The following is a 21,500-nucleotide window of genomic DNA, read 5'->3' as shown; positions in this document are numbered from 1 at the left end:
GAACTTCTGTCATCTCCCCTTATGACATCGATCTCAGGTACACAGGCAGGCAGAGCGGGACTAACAGAGGGATCTTGGGAGTTGTCCACAGGGAAGTGGTGGCTGCAACCAGTGACTGTGTCAACCCGTAAGTGAAGGACAGAATACTGGAGACTTGTTTCAAGATACCAAGGGACCAGAATAGGCAGGAAAGAGGCTACCAAACCTGGCTCAACCTGGGCTTTGTGGTGGCTGGGAGCCTTTGAGCAGCTTGCGTAATCTTCCAGAGACTGAGCTCATTACCAAGTCAAGGAGTGGGTATGACAACACTTGGTGAGAAGGTGATTCAATGAGATGACACATTGTGAATGTTTCTCTTTTCAAAGAAGGAAGTAGTAGAAGAGTGCCAATTGACCTTGGGAAGAGCTATTTCAAGGAAGGGGTTAGGAGAGAGGGCACAGGTGGAAGGGAAGAGGCTGCTAAATTCTGCAGTAGGCATTCTTCCTGTGGCATCACCAGTGCGGTGTGTTTGGAGCCTGGTCCATCATGCATTGTCACATAAGCCCAATGGGAGGGGAAGTAGCCACGAGGGAAGTACAGCGGGGCTGTTCGTGTCTACAATGGTGACGCGTTTCTTCAGGGAGAGGCAATGAATGGAGTGGTCCTTGGAGGACCAGAAGCAGCCCCCGGAGCCTGAGAGTCCAATGACTTAGGTGCCCAGGAAACGTTTTAAGAACAGCCACCTTGGAAGCCAGTTCAGTCAAGTGCAAAGGACAGAAACCAGACTGAGTTTAGGTGTAATGAAGAAGAAATTGGCACAAATACTTGGAGATGACAGCAACGATGCATTTCCCATCCGAGGACCCTGTGATGGGCTTACAAACTAGAAAGTTGGCTTGCATTGCTAAAGGGGCTCAAGAAGGGGAGTTCATTGGGCCTGGCGGCGTGGCCTAGCGGCTAAAGTCCTCGCCTTGAAAGCCCCGGGATCCCATATGGGCACTAATTCTAATCCCGCCAGCTCCACTTCCCATCCAGCTCCCTGCTTGTGGCCTGGGAAAGCAGTCGAGGACAGCCCAATGCATTGGGACACTGCACCCGCATGGGAGACCCAGAAGAGGTTCCTGGTTCCCGGCTTCAGATCGGCGCGCACCGGCCCGTTGCGGCTCACTTGGGGAGTGAATCATTGGATGGAAGATCTTCCTCTCTGTCTCTCCTCCTCTGTGTATATCTGGCTGTAATAAAAATGAATAAATCTTTAAAAAAAAAAAAAAAAAAAGGGGAGTTCATCAAGGACTCCGCAGGCCTGCCCACAGAACATATTTTTGTTTTGTTTTTACTTGCTTTTATTACTCATTTTACTTCCTGCTTTGTCTCTGCATTGGTCAGGGACTGAGCCTGATCGTGGCTTCTTTTCAGACCTCATTGTTGAGATAAACAGACTTTTTTTTAGTGACTGGTGACATTGAGGGGTTTTGTTTTGTTTATGTGTAATTTTTCATCATTGTAATTTCCATTTCTTATTTAAGTGTGGGTCTGAATGTTTTCCTTTTCAAGATTTTATTTTTGAAGATAGAGAGCTCCCATCCCAAATGCTTTCCACAGCCCGTGGCTGGGCCAGGCCAAAGTCAGGAGCTGGGATTCGACCCAGGTCTCCCTCGTACTTGAACCTTCCCAGGGTGCGCATGAGCAGGAGTCTGGAATCAGGAGCTGAGCTTGAGACAACCTGACACTCTAGAATGGATTGTGGCATCCCTCTAGGCTCTTAACCCCTAGACCAGTACCAACACCCTAATTTTTTTTTCCTTTTTGCTTCATATCTTTTCCTTTTAAGCAAAACAATTTGCATTACCAAAGAGAACTTGTCACTCTCTTGAGATGTTTGGGATATGTCACCAAGGCAAGAGGGGGTAGGAATGGGCACAATTCATTAGTGCCTGTGCAACACTGTGGCCTTGTAAGTGATCCAAATCAAAGAACCATCTTTACACTGTGATTTTCCTCACAAAACCCGTTTCTCAACAAAACCCATTTTCAGTTTTAAAGAAAAAACATTTTTCAGTCTATATATATTTGCATTTCTAAAAGCTTATTTGGTCTTTGTGTATTGCCTCGATACATTTCTGGATTTTATGTTCATAGAGATAGGTTATGCTAAAAATCAGTTGAGCTACGTTTTTTCTTCTTTTTTTAATTTTTATTTATGTATTTATTAAGACTCTAGCAAAAAAATATTTAGCTAGGAGTTCACTGTTCCTTAAAAATGGGAAGAAAGTTATCCATAAAAATGTGTGGGCCTGGCACTTTAATTTTCAATTTATTTTGTTGATAATAATCCATTCTACAATTTATGTTTACTACATTTTTCAAAAGTCGGGTTGTGGGGCTGACACTGTGGCATTGCATGATAAACCTTTGCCTGCAGTGCCAGCATCCTATATGAATGTCATTCGAGTCCTGGCTTCCCCACTTGCAACCCAGCTCCATGTTCATGGCGTATGGTCTGGGAACACAGCAGAGGATGGTCTAAGTGCTTGGGCTCCTATATCTACATGGGAGCCCCAAAAGAAACTTCTGGCTCTTGACTTTGGACAGGCCTAACTTCAGCTATTGTGGCCATTTGGGGAATGAACCTATGGATTGGATATCTCTTCCTTCCTCTCTCTAAATTTGCCTTTCAAATAAAAATGAACTTTAAAAAAAAAGAGACTCTAAGTTAAAAAAAAGAAAGTTGCACCACAGAAATTTTCCCACAGAATTTTCATTATTATTTTTGAGTATTTTCTTTTTCTGATCATACAAGCTGTTGGGCTGGAAGTTTGCAGCCCCTGTGCCAATCCAACTTGAACCACTGTGACTGAGAGCAGAATTTTAAGCATGGCCATCATAGCTGCACCCAACAACACATTCTAATTGTGATACAGATCTCGCCCTGTCACTCCCCCTCTTATGACACCTCCAGGGCTGATGCTGTGCCTCGGGCAAAACCCAAGCTTTTCTCACAGCAGAGAAGCCATTGTCAGGTAAGTCCCACCAACCTCTCTCATCTCAGCTCTCACTACTTCCCCTCAACTTAATAAATGCACTCTCTTCCTGGAACCTGCTTGCATTTCCTGACATCTGGTCTTTCCTGCTGGGGACCTTCATGCAAGTTGCTTCCTCATCACCACCCCATCCCTTTATCCAACTTCCACTGTGCTCTTGGGATTAGACTGATGCTGTCTCCCACAGGAGGATTTCCCTGACTTGACCTCATGGAGTCACATATTCCATTGTGCTTCCACAGCCTCACCCTTCACTTCTGCCTTAGCACTTAACACACTCATTGTCGTAATCACCAGTTTCATTGTATTCATCTTTCTGTTTGAAATGTCAAGGGCAAGGAAGATCAGTAACTTATTTGACTTTGTGTTCCAGGTACCTAGATTCAGCTCTCCATGGAGTCCTTTCCATTGAGTGACTTCATGAACAACACAGAGGTAAGCATGCCTCTATCACTAATATGTGAATGACCAATTCCATTGTGGTGAGGAGCCAGGCGTGGGTTCACTCTCCGGCTTGCCATGTGCACCCTGTCCAATCTCTCTGTCCTCAGTGGACACCAGTGTTAGCTACTTGTCAGGGAGATATGAGAATGAAGAGGACACATATGGAAAGCCACATTGTTTCTGTGGAAGTTTCATGTTGCTCTGATAGGGATCTCAAGTTCTAGGCTGTGGTCACCAAATGAAAATGAAAACATCAAGGTCAGGGGACAGAGTAGCTCTCCTTCCTCCAGACTTCAGGAATTGATACATTGTTCCCTCTGAAGGACACAGTTGCTGGTCCTCCATATTTGGGAAACTGGTCTTCCTTCTTCAGTGGAGAGGAACAGTCTGGCTTACTGAGGTTGTTATAAGCAGTACTGTTGTAACCAGTGCTGTATTGTCCAAAATGCAATCTTGCAAAACCTGACAATCGACTGCAAGACCTGGTTGCACAGAGCTCTATTCCCGTACACAGCCCACACAACCGGAAGGCTAGCACATCCTACCCAGAATAAGATGCATCCATGCCATGGGCAACATTCAAAGAACTTTACCAGTCTTGAATGTTGCCAACTGTTACTCTCCAGGGACAATTAGTTCTTTATGATTCAAGGACAACTCCCAGGTGTCTTCTGACCGGCCGTTGGCAGCAGCCAGTTCCAGCTGTTGAGGGCATTGTCGATCATCCATACGATAATAATTTCCCTTTTCTTTTTTTTTAAGATTTTTTTATTGGAAATGCAGATTTACATAGGAGACAGAAAAAGATCTTCCATCTGCTGACTCACTTCCCAAGTGCCACAATGCCCAGAGCTGAGCTGATGCAAAGCAAGGAGCCAGGAACTTCTTCTCGGTTTCCCCTCGTGGTGCAGGGTCCCCAGGCTTTGGGCCAACTTCTTCTGCTTTCCCAGGCCACAAGCAGGGAGCTGGATGAAGTGGAACAGCTGGGATACAAACCAGCACCCACATGGGATCCTTGCAATGCAAGGCAAAGTTTTAGCCACTAGGCCATCGCACCAGGCCCTGATAATATTTTTCTACACATCCTTTAGCTTCTGTGGTTGTTCAACCCTAGAATAATTAAGAATCCTTTTAAATCCCAACAGCATCCCTGGGTGAGGAAGCCTCTGCCATCTTTCCTTGGGTTAAAGGTGGGTACTGGGCCCGGCATGATGGCATAGTGGTTAAGGTCCTCACCTTGCACGCGCCGGGGTCCCATATGGGCGCCGGTTCTAATCCCGGCAGCCCCACTTCCCATCGGCTCCCTGCCTGTGGCCTCGGAAAGCAGTCGAGGATGGCCCAAGGCCCTGGGACTCTGCACCTGCCACCTGCATGAGAGACCTGGAAGAGGCTCCTGACTTCGGATTGGCTCAGCTCCAACCATTGCGACTGCTTGGGGAGTGAATCATTGGATGGAAGAGCTTCCTCTCTGTCTCTCCTCTCTATCCGTCTTTCCAATAAAAATAAAGAAATCTTAAAAAAAAAAAAAAGTGGGTGCTTCTAGCCATTGTTCAAAAAACAGCAAGGTAGGGAAGCCAGAAGTTAAGTTTCCCATCTTAGGATGGGATGTGTTGATGCCTGTGGGAAGTGGCCCACCAGAATTGCCCACAACACAGGCATCTGCAAGCCAGGCCCTAGTTCAACAGATATTGATTGCCCGGAAAAGGCCTGATACCAGATAAGGGAGGTGGAAATGAAGGAAGGAAAACTCACTGAAAAGTGAACAGAATTTCTTTTCTTAGATACTAACATTTTTAATTTTACCACCAGGGGGATGAGAGCTTAAAATTTTTACTATGTGGGGCCCAGCACTGAAGCCTAGTGGCTAAAGTCCTCGCCTTGCACGTGCCTGGATTCCAAATGGCTGCCGGTTCTAATCCTGGCAGTCCTGCTTCCCATCCAGCTCCCTGCTTGTGGCCTGGGAAAGCAGTCGAGAACAGCCCAAAGCCTTGGGACCCTACACCTGCATGGGAGACCTGGAGGAGGTTCCTGGCTTCTGGCTTCAGATCAGCGCAGTTTCACTGTTGTGGTCTCTTGGGGAGTGAATCATCAGATGGAAAATATTTCTCTCTGTCTCTCTTCCTCTTTCTATATATCTGACTTTGCAAGAAGAATAAATAAATCCTTAAAGATTTTTTTTTACTATGTGGCTTAGCCCAAGAGGGTATATAGGCCATTTCTGTCTCGAGACTGATCCCAAGAGGCCTGTGTGGCCATGTGTGTTCTCTGCTCTGACTCCATAATGATCAACACCAAAGAGCTCTGTGATCTCACAAAATGTGGGGGTTTCACCCCAGCAGCACGCAAGCACTCAGTTTCACAGTGAGCGTCAATTCTGACATCGTCTACATGGAAAATAATGGCAGATCCCACAGTTCAATGCCAAGACCCCAAGGCTGCTCCTCCCCCACGTCCAACGCCATTACGAGCCTCTAGTTGTTTTACTGGAGCTTTGACCAATCGACTATCCTCATCAAAATCCCCGCGACCCCTCCGGGGCTGATGTGCTAGAAGCAGACAGAGCCCAGGGAGATGCTGTACGTTTTTTTGCTGGTGAAATGCATTAGGTTCCTTCCTCAGCTTAGTATGGAAATAAAAAGCCGTGCATTGGTTGCAGAAGAGTTTTATTTGCAAAATGACCAGGTGAATGGGAAAATAAGGAGGAAGAAGGTAAAAGCATCTCTTGGAACAGAGCTGGGAGATGGGGTGTCTCCTGAAAAGAGAGGGAGAGACCCTGAAGTTTTTGGAGAAGTCTTGGGTTTCAAAGCATTCTCTCACTCCTGCTTGTGTGAGGAGAATCGTCAGGGAAGGCGTTCCCCATTGGTGGTCTCTCAACCAATCAGGAAATGACTGGGCAATTCCCAGGTCACCCACTTAAAGGTGTAGTTTCCTGGCCATGAATTGGACCATTTCGATTCTCAAGTTTATTGTAAAGGCTGTCACTAAAGCTACAGGTAGAGAGACATAAAGGGCCCCGTATGGGGAAAGGGCACAGAGCTTCTCTGACCAGCCCAGGCTCTCCACCCTCGGGGAAGCTCCGCATGTTCAGCCATCTGGAAGTCCCCAGGTTCGTATCCTTCTTAGTCCTTACGTAGATGTGATAGTTAAATCGTGTGGATCAGCTGAACTCTCCACTTCTCTCTTCTCTGGCACGAGGGGGACCAGGGCTAAAAGTCCCAACTCACCCTGTGACCAGCACCCGTGCTCAACCCATCTCGTGACCACCAGCATCAATCAACATCTTGGTGTGTAGAAGGGTATTCTCCCTAGGGACATGCCAAAGATTTTCAGAGTTGTGTGCAGGAAACAGGAACTAAACACACACACACACACACACACACACACACACACACACGTACTTGCACATTCTTGGGGAATTCTGAGGCAAATGAAAACCTGTGCAGTGTTTTGATCTTAAGTCCCTCTAAACCAGCACAACTCAACTGCCAAACAAATAATCCAGACCCAATCAAGAGTTCATTGTTTTTGGTATGGAAAGATGAGGACCCCCCCCCCCTCCAGTCTGGCTGGCTTACCCCTTGTTATAACCACTCTAGAAGAAAGAGACCGACTCCACTGCTGGCAGTGGGAGACGCAGTGCAGCTCGCTTGCCTCTGAGAACAGAGACCCTGCCCTCCACAACCACAACAGAGACTGTCCCACTTCCTGTCCTGCTAATTGCTGCCCAGGTTCTGAGGCAGTCACTCCAGCATGGCTTGAGGGATTTCAGCAGCTGGCTTGCAAATGATCAAGCAAAACATTACAAAGGGAGGATGTCATTTTCAGGCAAGCGCCGCGACGGCATGACCAGGAGATGCGGCTGACATAGAGGGAAAATTAATGGGAGGAACAGAAGTGAAGTGCAACTCAAACATAATGAGGGGGAGAGCGTAATGAGGACTTCTCAGGAGGTACAATTAGAGCATAAAAAATGAAATTAAAAAATGAGAAAGTATGATTCCTAATTTTAGAACTCAATGTAGACATTAAAGAGAATTATCAGTACTCTGAAAACTAGATTAATGTTTGGTAAGGCCCGAATAACCCAGAACAAAGCAAGGCAAAACTAAAAACTAAGAAAAAAGGCCAATGCCAGACACAGGAGACTGAATAGGTGAAAACTTAGTAGTTAACTCACAGAGTTCCCAGAGGGAGAAAGGAGAACGTAGGGGAGAAAATGAAATAAAACAAACAAAAACAACCCTTTTCCATCTAAAGCTTCTTTAGACTTAAATGGCTTCCCTAGTCATTAATGAAAAATCACCTTGGTGAAATTTCTTAGCTCCAAGGATAAATTTACCTTTCAACAACCAGAAAGAGGAAATGATTGACAAAAGACAGGGAATTAGGCCATCATTAGTCTCTCTGCAGTACGAAAGCTCTTAGGTGATGAAAGAATGATATTTACAGGCTACGGAGGAGAAATCAATGGTATTATGATACTGTACGCCCAAAGTCTTACTAAATGAAGAGAAATCACTTGGGAGTATGTAGGGTCTTAGAAAGTATGCTGCCTATGTATTCTGTGTGTGGGAATTCGTTAAGGAAATACTAAAGAAAATAACCCCGCTCCAAGTGAAAATCTCAACGACAAGGAAACAATGGTGAGTGATGAAGCTCATTGCAGTCATCACCCAAGCAGAGCTCAGCACAGCCTGGGATAAAACTCATATTTTATAACCAAAAGAGACTGGTGGGAGATTTGTTTTCTTCTAAATTTTTATTTATTTTAGAGTCAAACACAGAGAGAAATAAAAAGTTGTTGATTCGCTCATCAAATGGTCATAACAGCCAGAATTGGGCCAGGAGGAAAGTCAGGAGCCAGGACCACAGTATAGGAACCCTATTCCCTGAGCCATTATTCTAGCTTGGCAACGTCTCTGTTAGCAGGAAGTTGGAGCCAGGAATGAAACCCAGGCACTATGATATGGGACACAAACACCTTAACCAGCATCTTTTTAAGAATGTTTATTTTATTTATTTGAAAGGCACAGTAAGAAAAAAAGAGAAAGAGATCTTCCACCTGTTGGTTCATTCCCAATGGTCACAGAGGCAAGGGCTGGGTCAGATGGAATCCAGGAGCCAGGGGATTGGTCCCCATCTCCCATGTGGATGTTAGGGGCTCAAGCACATAGGCCGTCCTCTGCTGCCTTCCCAGGTGCATTAGCAGAGAGCTGGATCAGAAGAGGAGCACCCATGACATGCACCAGAGTGCATGAGGAATGCTGCTGCTCCAGGCAGCAGTTTTACCCACTGTGCCACAACACTGGCCCCTCAACAGGCATCTTAACTGTTTGGTCACACGCTTGCTGCTACACTGGAAAAATTTAACAATCTTAGATAAAATTCAAAGTTAGCTCAAATCCTGGAGAAGTGGAAAAGAAGAAAATGGCATGGTATAAGTTGGCTTGTTTTGTCAAGGCGTATGAAGGGGGCAGGGCTGCAACACCATCCCAATACAGTGTATGATGAAGTTTGTTCTTTCTTTTCTTTCTTTCTTTTCTTTCTTTCTTTCTTTCTTTTTAAGATTCATCAATTGGGTCCAGTGCAGTGGCTTAGCAGCTAAAGTCCTTGCCTTCAACGCGTCTGGATCCCATATGGGCACCGGTTCGAACCTCAGCAGCCCCACTTCCCATCCAGCTCCCTGCTTGTGGCCTGGGAAAGCAGTCGAAGACGGCCCAAAGCCTTGGGACCCTGCACCTGTGGGAGACCCGGAAGAGGATCCGGGCTCCTGACTTCGAATTGGCTCAGCACTGGCCATTGCGGTCACTTGGGGAGTGAATCATCAGATGGAAGATATTTCTGTCTCTCCTCCTCTCTGCATATATCTAAATTTGCAATAAAAATAAATATTTTTTTAAAGATTCATCCGTTTTTATTGGAAAGGCAGATCTATAAAGAGATATAGATACAAGAGTCTTCCTCTGCTTATTCACTCCCCCAGTGGCTGCAACAGCTGGAGCTAAGCTGACCAAAGCCAGGAGCCAGGCACCTCCTCCGGGTCCCCAAGGCCCTGGATCATCGTCCACCGTCTCCCAGGCCACAAGCAGGGAGTTGGATGGGAAACAGAGCAGCCGGGACACAAACTGATGCCTATATGTGATGCCCACACATGCAAGGTGAGGACTCTAACTTCTCGACTATTGTGCTGGGTCCGACCGAGGAATTCTTACTGCCGTTTTCTCCCTTTCCTGCTCTGTTCTGATCGTCTGCCTCTCCCTTCCGAGCTCCTCGCCCCTGGCTGTGCTCCTATCTATAGGGATGGATTAGCTGCAGATTACAACCTACCTCCTCTGAGGCTCCAAAGTCCACCCAGAGGCTCAGCTAGGCCAAAGGAGCCATTTCTCCCTCTGGAAAGCTGGGATTACAGTCTTTCCTCCTGCAGGAGCCACTCTCGTTAGAAAATTGCATCTGTCAGCACTTGTGCTCTGAACAGGCTCCAGGAGGAAGCCAGGCGCTTGGGCAGCCCTAGGATAAGAATGGGGGTGAGAGTGGCGGGCCCAGTGAGGTGGGAGTGGATAGACTGGCAAAGGCAAAGATAGAACCTTAGGTGTACAGTTCTGAAAGCACGACTTCATCATGCAGGCAGTAGAGAACTGGTGAAGGCTTCGTGTGTTGAAAAGATTTCTCTGGACGCCATGGTTGAGAGTGAGATTGGAGACAGAAAAATCAGCAGGAAGCCTGCTGCTCTAACCCTTCTCAGAACGTTGCTTTATTCCTAATTCTATGACCTAAACATGACTACCATCTCGTTTTCCCTTAATATAAATCAGATGGAAATGTTCCATGTAGGAACTATTCCCGTTCACACTGGGAATTCCTCCTCATTTCACACAAACCCTGAGCAGGGTCTGACCTCCCCAAAGCCCCCCGGGGAAGCTGACGGGTGGGAGAAGCACGTGACAGGATCACAGCCACGTCACCTGACGCTGCCTTCCCCGGAGCTGCCCAGGTCACTCTCCAACCTGTTTCGATGTGTGACTAGCACTTCAGTGCCCCTGGCTTGTCTCCCTCGTCCCGTTTCCTACTCACTCTTGAATGTGAAGACTGCCTTCGCTTTTCCCACTGCTCCTAATACTCAAAGTTAGTGCTCTAACAAGTTGAAGTAAACACTTTAATCAATTCCACCACCTCTTCTGGTATATTGCAAAAATGACAACATTAATGAGAAAGAAGCAGGTCCCACAGCATGTGTCTGGGGAATTCCAGAGCCCATTAAAACTCTCCGGAAACACACACACAGATCCTTCTCTGCTGTTTGAGATTCCAGAACAATCTTGCTAGCGGAAGTTACCCTGCAAGAGGCAGCTGAGTCTCTTCCTACCCCACTGTCTTATGATCTCTGGTTGCTGCCAGACTAGGAGTCACATCCCAGCATGCCCTGAGGCACCCAGAAAGGGAAAGACCCAGAAAGGGAAAGACATCAAAAGAATGTTAAATCTTTGCTCCCTTCTTATCAGTAAAAGCCTGAATAATGTGTGTGAGAATGGAAGCTTGATCAAGGACTATGGAATATAAATAGACTCAGTTCAAGTTTTTCAATCACTGTTCTTCCTGAAGAATTTGGATGCAAAATCCTAGCTCCTGCAGCTGGGAATATTTTTTTTTCCTCCATTGGTTCACTAGAAACTGTGAGTCAAAGATGGGCCACATCTAACAGAGATCAAGAGACTAGAGATTTCTGGGTATGATATAGAGCAAGAAACACAAAGGCTGTTACCTCAAAACCATGCCTCCTCAATGGAGATTATTAAGATATGGTCATATCATTAGTTGAAAGACATATTGGTTCAGGGTCAGTGTTGTAGCAATGTTGGCTAAGCTGCCTTCTGCAATGCCAGCAACCCATGGAAGTACTAATTTGAGTCCTTGCTGCCACATTTCCAACCCAATTCCCTACTAATGTGCCTGAGAAATCATCAGAAGATGACTCAAGTTCTTGGGGCCCTTTCACCCATGTAGGAGACCTGGATGGAGTTGTATACTCCCGTGACCTTTTGGGAAGTGAGTTAGCAGAAGGAAAATGTCTTGGTCTCTCTCATTCTCTCTCTCTTTTCGTAACTCTGATTTTCAACTTTCAATTAAATAAATTTTTTTTTTAGAAATTTTTTTTTTAAAATAGCAAGCCTATTGATTCAAAGAGAGCCAGAATCTTTGAAAAGCGCATGTATGCCAAGGATATAAACGAGAAGGGCACCGAAGTGGTCTCCTCAATTTCAGTGCAGGGATAAGATGAGGAACAGGGCACACAAGCACAGCTAAATATGTGTGAGTGTGTGTGTGTGTGTGAACACCCAGAGGGAGAGTTCCCAGCCACTAATCCACTCCTCCAAAGGCTGCAATGGCCAGTGCTGTACTGGGAACACGAGCTGGGCTTCCCACATGGGGGGTGCAGGAATCCAGTCGCTTGAGCCATCACCACTGTTTCTTGGGGTTTGGAGTAACAGAAAGCTGAAGTCAGGAGGCAGAATCAGGTACCAAATGCAGGCACCCAGGTGAAGCATGCAGGTGCCTTAACCATGGAGCTAAATGCCTTCTCTGGCATAGGAGGTATCATTTCCACAGTTGCCAAAGACACTGAATCGAACACCTGGATAATCTGACTCTTTGGTGATGTGTAATTAATCAGAAAACTTAAGATTGACACAGATGGGCATTCCACAATCAGGTTTTATTTGATTTATAGACCCAAAGCCTCTAAGTCTGAGAAAAGAAGCTTTTCTTGAGCCACTGCATATAAAATCCTGCTTCCTCAGTTCCCAGGTCTGAATCATTTCAGAAACTCCAAGACTGTAAGTTCAAGGAAAGGTATACACTCTTGAAAAAGACTCTGCTCCTCCACTGCAGGCACCTGCCTAGATTGCCTTGTACTTAGGCAAGCGTTACACTTCTAGGAGAAAAGCAGCCAGTAGCTGGCAGGCATTCTGGGCCTGGTTAATGCCAAGTTTGTATTAGCCATACCAGTATGCTGGCAAAGTTTATTTTTATTTTATTTTATTTATTTTTATTTGAAAGGCAGATATACAGATAGGAGGAGAGACAGGAAGATCTTTCATCTGATCACTCCCCACATGGCCACACAGCCAGAGCTATGCTGATCAGAAGCCAAGAGCCTGGAGCCTCTTCCGGGTCTCCCTCACAGGTGCAGCATCCCAAGGCTTTGGGCCATCCTCAACTGCTTTCCAAAGCCACAGGCAGGGAGCTGGTTGGGAAGCGGGGCTGCCAGGATTAAACCAGCAACCATATCAGATCCCTGTGCGTGCGAGGCAAGGACTTTAGCTGTTAGGCCATTGCAACAGGCTAAAATTTTTTTAAAGATATGTGGGAAGGCAGGGAATGCCAGGCCAAGGCATGCCATCCTGGTTCCCAGGGTGTGGGGCAGGTGCCCCAAGGAAGGGGGGTCTGGAGAAGTATTAGGGTGGGAGCAGCTGAAGGCATGTTTGATGGGGAGGAATGACTTCTGGAGACTTCTATGGACTGGACTGCTGCACTCATAGGTAGACTACGGAGCTAAGATGGAATGGTTTACAGGGGGAAATTGGGAGGGCATGCCTGTGATAGACCAAGATGACCGCCCATGTTGGGAGACCTGAGCTGGGCTAAATAGCCATCACCCATAGCTCACTGGCATACTCAAAAGCTGGGGCAAGGATGCAGCACGCATCAGCATGTGCGTGGGCTGGGTCTGGGGGCTAGGCAACACTAGACTAGGTTCCAGCACTCACTGGTGTTCATGAGAGCCAGAGTGAGTGTGGGACGAGTTGGGTCACTCTATAGTACCCATCAGTAAGAGCCGGAATAGATATGAGCCAATTGAGCTAGGCTGCAGTACCCTTCTGTGAGTTCCAAGCTTGGGGCCAACCATGTCAGTCTGGGCAGCAGCACCCGACACATGCAAGATTAGTTGCTGGGATCTGGCCTGGTTGAGGAATTTGAGGAACTTCCCTGCTAGGCCATAGCTCCTGCTGCTGAGCGTGAGAACTGGGGCTGGGGGCAGGCCTGACCAGGCTAGGCCACAATACCTGTTAGCACACATGTAGGCTGGGTCTGCAGCAGGTTGAGCTGGGCCAGTCCACAACACACACTGGCATGAACAACAGCCAGGATGGGATACAGGACAGGGTACAGTTGGACTGTAATATGCTCTAGTTCACATGAGGGCTGGTGCTGGAGTAGGTCAGGCTGGAGCCAGGCTGCTGTACCAACTGGTGAGAGAGGAACTGGGGGGTGACCTGGGCTGAACCAGTTTGCAGCACCTGCTGCCAAATGCCAAGACTGGAGGCAACTATCTAAACTGGGTACGTGGTGGCATGTACAAGACCCAGGGCTAGGAGTGGTCCTAGTGTGGAAACAACTGGGACTTTTCTGCTAGGCCACTGCTTCCACAGGTGTGCATGAGAGCTTGGACAAAGTGTGGGCCAGACTGGGTTAGGCTGCTACACCCTCTATGCACACAATAGCCACAATGGGTTAGGCCATAGCACCTGCTGGCAAGTGCCATAACTGGATGAGAGTCATGAAAGGCTTGACCACAGTATCCCCTGGCATGCACAAAATCCAGGGGCTGGGAATTTAACTTGCACGGAAACTGTGGGCACTCTCCTCCTAGGCTGTACCTTCTGCTGGCAAGCACAAGAACTAGGACTGGGGGCAGGCCAGGTTGAACAAGGGGGCAGTACCTGTCAGTCTATGTGAAGGCTGGGCCTGGGGTGGAGCAGGCTGAACCAAGCCACAGTACCCGTGGGTGTGCACAAGAACCAGATGGCATGTGGGCTGGGCTTGGCTAGGTAGCAGCAGAGGCTGGCACATGCAAAAACCCAGGCTAGGGGCGGACCTGACTGGGATTATTGCGGTCACCACAAACAGGTCATAGCACCTGTTGGTATGCATGAGGACTGGGTCTGACACTTGTCGGTTCACATGAGATATGGGGCTGGGGTGGAAATGACCAGGTAGGCAAGTGCATCCAAAGGTATGTGCGTTGGCTGGTGTAGGTGACAGACCATGTACTGGCTAGTGCACACAACAATCAGGTCTGAGGTCACTGCAGATGAAGTTTCTTAGAGGACCTCCCAACTAGATGGTTGGGCTTAGACCTGATCACGGGGAAAAAATCACAGGATGTGTTGTCCAACCTTTGGCCATGTGTACTGGTGGGATTGGGCCTGAACAGTTGCTGATGCCTGTGCAGTGGAGAGCATGCCCAGATGTACACACGGGACATGACAGCCAGCTCATCTATGCCAGTAGGGGACGTCAACTGCCTCATCAGGGGATAGAAAGCATAATAGGTTGAACAATTCTAACCAAGCTTTGCAACAAGGTCCTGGGCCTGTGGATGCACTAAGTGGATTTAGTCAGCTGATAGGTCTTGGAAAGATTTTCTCAGCCTTGGTACAATGAAGCCAATGACATCTCAATGCTATCAAAACCAATCAAGTAATAACCTCAGAACGCTTCCCCACATTGAGGCCTTTAAGGCATCATCAAATGACCATCCCTTAGCTCCATATGCTAATGTAGTTTAACAGCAAGGACCAGCCCCCTCCTTCTCCTTCCCTGTGGAAACAGGAGGAAAAAAGATTGAAACATTTGTCCCCCTTCACCTTCCTCCATACATGACCCTTCCCACTCTAATCAGAGGCCTACATGGGCCTGCATCCCTCTCAATTATGTAAACAATATTAAAGAGAAAATTTCAAAAATTTAGAAAAGAAAAATGCTCTGTGATAACACCCCACGTGCATATCCAGCCTTAGCCTCCTCCTGCCTCGAAGACAGTTGCCTATTGGGGTAAATGCATATTTAGAGGAAGAAATTATCCAAACTGTTGGTTTTGGAATAATATAGGATTGAACTAGTCAGCAACAGTTTGGTGGTAATCAGATTATAAATTCTTTGATGTTAATGTTACATGGGGGGAGGGTCCATGTAACCCCAAACCCATTTGTGTATGAATGGATAGTTGAAATGTATTGACTGACTAATTAAGGGACAGACGTTTGGCAGAGCAGTTAAGATGCTGGTTGAGGTGCTGCAATCTGTAGCAGTGTCTGGGCTTGAGTTGCGGTTCTGCTCCCAGTTCTAACTTCCGGCTGAAGCCCATCCTGAGAGGCAGAGCTGGTGGCCCAGGGGCTTGGATTCCTGTCACCCAGGTGTTGCCCTGGCTGTTGTCCCTACCCCAGCTTTGGCCTGACTAAGCACTGGTACCTGCAGGTATCTGCGGAATGAGCCAGCAGATGGGAGTCCTAACTTTCTTATGTCTCTAAGATTTATTTGCCTTATTCGAAAGGCAGAGTTAGAGAAGCAAAGATAAAGAGAGAAGTCTTCCATCCTCTGGTTCACTGCCCAAGTGGCCACACTGGTCAGCACTGGATCAGGCTGAAGCCAGGATCCAGAAGCTTCATCCGGGTCACCCATGTGGATGCAGAAGTCCAAACATTTGAGCCATCTTCTGCTGCTTGCCCAGTGCATTTAGCAGCACAAATGCATTATGGCATCATAATCCATACAGTCTCAAAAAATTCAAAAAAATTTACAATTGGCTAATTTGTAAAGTGACTTCTTAATCCATGTTATGAGGGCTGTTGCAGTAAGAAAAATAAAGCAAACCTTTAGAGTTATACTAAAGCTATACTGTACAATGAAGTTACTAAATGGTTCACACTTTCAATTTCCTAGAGGCAACATTTTTAAAAGTATGAAGAAACAGGTACAATTAATTTTAACAGTACAATTTGTTTAATCTAATATATCCAAAATAGTATCATTTCAATATGGTATCACTGTCAGAATTATTATTATAATAAGACTTTAAAATATGGTGTGTATTTTACACTTACAGTACAGTTCAATATGGAATCAACACATTTCAGACACTCAGTAGCCACAGGTAGGACTTGTGATCATGGTACTAGATGGTGCAGCTCTAAAACTTTCCCTCCTTGCTCCTAGAGGTCAAAAACTCTTCTGGTGGAGTCACAGAAATGCAGGTGCAATCAAAAGACGGTTGAAAACTGCAAGGCATGTGGCGTTTTATAGTACTTTCTAACACGCTTGTTTAGCTTGCACAGCTGTTGAGAGGCCTCAAAGAAATATAGAGGATTATGATAAGTGTAGATAGTGTCCCAAATTGTACCTGCTGCCCCTCTGTGGCCTTTTTTTTTTTTCTACTAAAGAAAGTCAGTTGTTAGACTGACTAGTCTAGTGAAAAAAAAGTCAGTCACTAGACCCTAACACCTGGCATGCAAACTGCTTTTGTCTGTTCAAATACTGAGGAGCGTTTATGGCAATTTGCTTTCCTGGCAGGCCGAACGGGACACCTTCACTGACTCAGCCAGGGATCGTGTTACCATGCCTCTGCGCCATATGTCAGAGCACGCATGGCTTTTCTCCTGCTCTAGGACAGGGTGCTGACCCAGAGACACTGAGCTAATAGGACTGGGGAACAGGTTTTAGCTAGAGTTGTAGATGCCAAGGGTGAGCCCCACATATACCAGAAACAGAAGATGTATCCCGTGAAAACTGTAGTGGACTTCTGAATCTTCCTTGTTACAGTACAAATCTTCCATCAAATCTAAGGATTCAGTTGTCACCTTAAAAAGTAACACAACTGGATCTGGCAACTTTTTAAATAAAGGTTTTTATTTTATTTTTATTGCAAAGTCAGATATACAGAGAAGAGGACAGACAGAGAGGAAGATCTTCCATCTGATGATTCACTCCCCAGTGGCCACAAGAGCTGGAGCTGCACCGATCTGAAGCCAGCAGCCAGGACCCAAGGCTTTGGGCCATCCTGGACTGCTTTTCTAGGCCACAAGCAGGGAGCTGGATGGGAAGCAGGGCCGCATGGGATCCTGGCGTGTTCAGGGCGAGGACTTTAGCTGCTAGACCACCAAGCTGGGCCCAAATCTGGCAACTTTTAACATTAAGAAGTTAGCTCATTGTTTGGTAGACATTTTTAGATTTGGGAGGAAAGATACATTTATTATAACTATTCTGTCTTGCCCAATTTACCAAATTACCACAAAGACTTTCAAGGATTGAGACGGATCCAAACCAAAACTCCCCAGCTGGTTTGAACATCTAGTGCTTAGGACTGATGGCTACCGAACCAGTGGTGTTGCTGTGTCTGTGTCGATTCAGGCACCTGTCTGCTTGCTACAGCAAACCTCAGATGGGAGTCTCGCAACTACATCCCCTGAGGTTTGTACTCGTGGACAGCTAGCCTTTTGAGAAGCCCTGACTTGCTACTGGTCGATGCATACTGCATTCCTGTCAATTACAGACACTGAATTCCTACCCAATGACACCAAGAACGCTTGCAGTATGAGCAGTCAGTTATGATCGAGATCTTATTTGTTCATTCAGCTGTAAAATCAAGTGTTCTTGGCAGCATGCTCTCCAAAGGTCCTGAAGTTACAAGCAAATTATATGAGCAGGTGACTCCAAGTCTCCATGTAGCTTCTTTGTCACACTGCCACCTCGTTGTTGATACATGTCTACATCTCACACTGCAGTTCCTGATAGTACATTAACCTACAGTAAATGACTCCTCATGATGTGCTGGCACCATAAGGGAGTGGAATTTTAATAGTTTTCTGCTGCCTGAAAGATGGCTCTGAAAGACAGTGAGAAAATAAAATCCCCCATTGGTAAAAATGGTATAGTTGCTGTGGCATGTAGTGAATTTGGCCTAAGGAGTCAGATGGCCCCAGCTGTGGGCTTATGGTGTAGCTTCATGGAGAATGTAGATCCGTGGGAAGTAGCTAATGGTTTTGACCAATGCTCAAGGAGGTGGAATAAAATGAGTAAGTGACAAAAAGGTTTAGAGAAGAATTGTGCTAAAAATATCTTTCAAAAGAAGTGAAAGCATAAGACTGTTTCTCGTGTGAATGCTAACTCAAAGCCCCAGTGACAAAGGACATCTTGCTGGTGAGAGTGAAGTTTTTGTACAACTCAAGAACACACAATTCCTCTCTTTGAGGCTGATTTGATTACGGCCATGTCTGAATGCTCACTAAGATTAAAACCCAACTGATGTCCTGGATGGGAAGCCATAATGCAGATGGACCAATCATCTACCAAGTGGCCAGTTATTGATACTGAACTCCTTTGATGACAGAGTGTAGTCCACCTTAAAAGTGATACTTCACTGGTTTTGATCTCTCTTCCTTGCCCTTAATACTTTCCCCAGGTATTACACACCCTAAAGAGATTCATTCCAACATTCAAGAAGAAAATGGACTGATGTTCATGGAGTCCAGCTGTCTCACCAGGAATCTTTGCCACCCAAAAACAGCCAGTCTTAAAGCCAGGTGAGTTTGTTGATTGAACACTCAAGGCAAGAACTAGGAGACAAGAAGTTAAAAGCGTGGGCTGAAGCATGTGCTCTGAGCCAGCAGTAGTGTTTCTTTGATAGTCCAAATATGTGGGTCCTGCAACCACAGATTATACACGAGTGGAGTGTCTTTCACCATTATACTTAATGATCTAGTTGGATCCTTTTAAATTCTCGTTTCTGGAACTATGAGTTCCTATTGTTTAGAGTTCCTAGTAATCAATCAAGGCATATTTCTATTAGAAAACACAAAACTAGTGACAGTACATAAGGGACAGATTTTAATTTTTATTATTTTACTTGTATAAAGTGAATAAATTTCATGTACCCCCCAGCACAGATTTAGGAGAATAGAGACACTTGCCACCGCATCTTCCCTCCCGCTCTCATTCTTTGGGACAGATTGAATTTAGTCCTTCTTTTGTCAGTCTTCTGAAAATGACTGCTACAACACAGTGATTTGTAGCCACAGCGGGAAATGGGGAATGGAGGATCTTTCTCACAGACTCACAGGCCTGGGCCTTGCTTGGCAGCATCCCTTTGAGGTGTCTTCCCTCTTTCTTCATGTTATTTCAGGACTCTTACTTGTGTCGCATATGAAAAACTCATGTAGGAATGTTTCCTCCAGCATCCAGCATCCAGCTCCGAGGATGGCAAGGTAGTGAGAAATGAGATGCAATTTAACTGTACTCCTCCCCTCAAAGTAACCAAGACACAATTCTGAGTTGCACTTCAAAATCAATTCACTAGCTTTCCTATCATTTATAGCCAAAATTGTAGTTCTCCCTTGCTAAGGGCCAGAGCACACTCTGGTTAGTTCACTGAATGGGAAAGCAAAGAAGTGAAATCAGCTGAGAGCAGACTGCTCTAAGAGTGAATGGTTCTATCCTCGCTGCTCTGGTCAATCATTCTTCCTTCCTTTGGCAGGCCCACGTGGAGGACAAAGGGACTGAATGTGCCATACTTCCGCCTCTCCTCCATGACGTTGTAAGGATCTAGGAACAGGCTTCCTTCTGTCTCGCCAGTCTATCTCCCACAACATCCCCGGAGTCTATCAGAGAGCTTTAGTTAATCCAACAGTGTAATCCATTCTAATAAGGAAGGAGACAGGAAAGAATTTATTCCTCTATAATCAATAGGAGAGATTTTCTTCCTAAGAATCCTGAGTAACAATGGTGTGTGCTGTCTTCTCTAGGCTAGCAGCTAAATGTGTGAATCATATAGGAAGGAAGACTAGAAGCTGGTAGCCTGAAAAACCATATATAAATCTTGGGAAGTGGAAGAATAAACAAATTACATCATCAGAGCTATAAAGGACGCTAGAAATCATATGAGAAGTTTTGAATGTGACTTTGGGTGTTGTACAGGTGGTAAGAGCGGCAAAGCCTGAAAGCCAGGGAGAACAGACATTAAGATGCTACTGTAGCTATGAGTGAACAATGTGGGATCCGGCAGACAGTGCCTCATAGGTACAAATGTGGACAATGGGAGACGAGATGGAGGAGAGAGATGAAAACAATAGTGAAACAGCAGCAGCCAGCTCCTCCTGCTGCCGAGGGAAAGTCGAGATCACCCATTTGCTGGACTATTGGACCCTATAAAACCTTCCCATTGCCAAATTACATTCCAGGGCCTGAATAGTCTTGCTATTGATCTGTATATAGATCCATGAGAGACTTGACTATTTCACAATGTATTCTTACACAACTAACTGTATGGATCACCATCACTCAGGATTATCTAGATAATCCCATCTGTACCTTATAGCATAAAGATAATTATGGACTAAGGTTTTTTTTTTTTTTTTTTTTTTTAGGATTTATTTATTTTTTTGGAAAGGCATATCTATAGAGAGAAGGAGACACACAGAGAACACTCTTCCATGCACTGATTCACTCCCTAAGTAGCCGTAATGGCCAGAGCCGAGCCAATCCAAAGCCAGGAGCCAGGGGCTTCTTCCAGGTCTCCCAAGTGGGTGCAAGGTCCCAACCAAGGCTTTGGGGCCATCCTCCACTGCTTTCCTACACCACAAGCAGGGAGCTGGATGGGAAGCAGGGCAGCTGGGACATGAACCAATACCCATTTGGGATCTGAGGACTTCAGCCACTAGGCTACTGTACAAAGCCCCAGACTAGGTTTTCAACTGCAAGTTCACTTTGTACAAATCATATAAAGTAGTATTAAAAGCTTTGGATTTTTATTTGCAAAGTAAAGAGGGTGAGAGAGAAAGAGAGGGGGGAAGGACAGACAGTGAAAGAGAGGGAAAGAGGGCCTGGTGCGGTAGCTGAAGGCGGAGCTAAAGTCCTCGCCTTGAATGTTCCAGGATCCCGTATGGGTGCCAGTTCTAATCCCGGTAGCCCCGCTTCCCATCTTGAGGCCTGGGTAAACAGTCCAGGACGGCCCAAAGCCTTGGGATCCTGCACCCACGTGGGAGAACTGGAATGAGCTCCTGGCTCCTGGCTTTGGATTGGCTCTGCTCTGATCATTGCAGCTAGTTGGGGAGTGAATCAGCACATGGAAGAACTTTGTCTCTTCTCTCTGTTTATCTGACTTTCCAATAAAAATAAACTTTTAAAAAGTAAATGAATCTTCAAAAAAAAAAAAAAGATAAGCATCCACTTGCAGTGATTCACTAGCCTTTCTCCTCCTTGTAGTTA

General features: G+C 46.0%; 1 long non-coding RNA gene across 1 annotated transcript; it reads left to right on the top strand.

The window, feature by feature from the left end:
- Window positions 1–2,767: 2,767 nt before the first annotated feature.
- On the top strand, window positions 2,768–18,781 carry LOC131481911 (uncharacterized). The gene is made up of 3 exons (XR_009246643.1): window positions 2,768–2,999; window positions 3,394–3,455; window positions 18,700–18,781. It is a non-coding gene; the product is annotated as an uncharacterized LOC131481911 (long non-coding RNA).
- Window positions 18,782–21,500: the final 2,719 nt, after the last annotated feature.

The sequence above is a fragment of the Ochotona princeps genome, chromosome 14 (genome assembly GCF_030435755.1).
Source record: "Ochotona princeps isolate mOchPri1 chromosome 14, mOchPri1.hap1, whole genome shotgun sequence".
Classification (NCBI taxonomy): domain Eukaryota; kingdom Metazoa; phylum Chordata; class Mammalia; order Lagomorpha; family Ochotonidae; genus Ochotona; species Ochotona princeps.
Note: the sequence above shows the minus strand (reverse complement) of the source record. Positions and strands in the feature narration are given on the sequence as shown.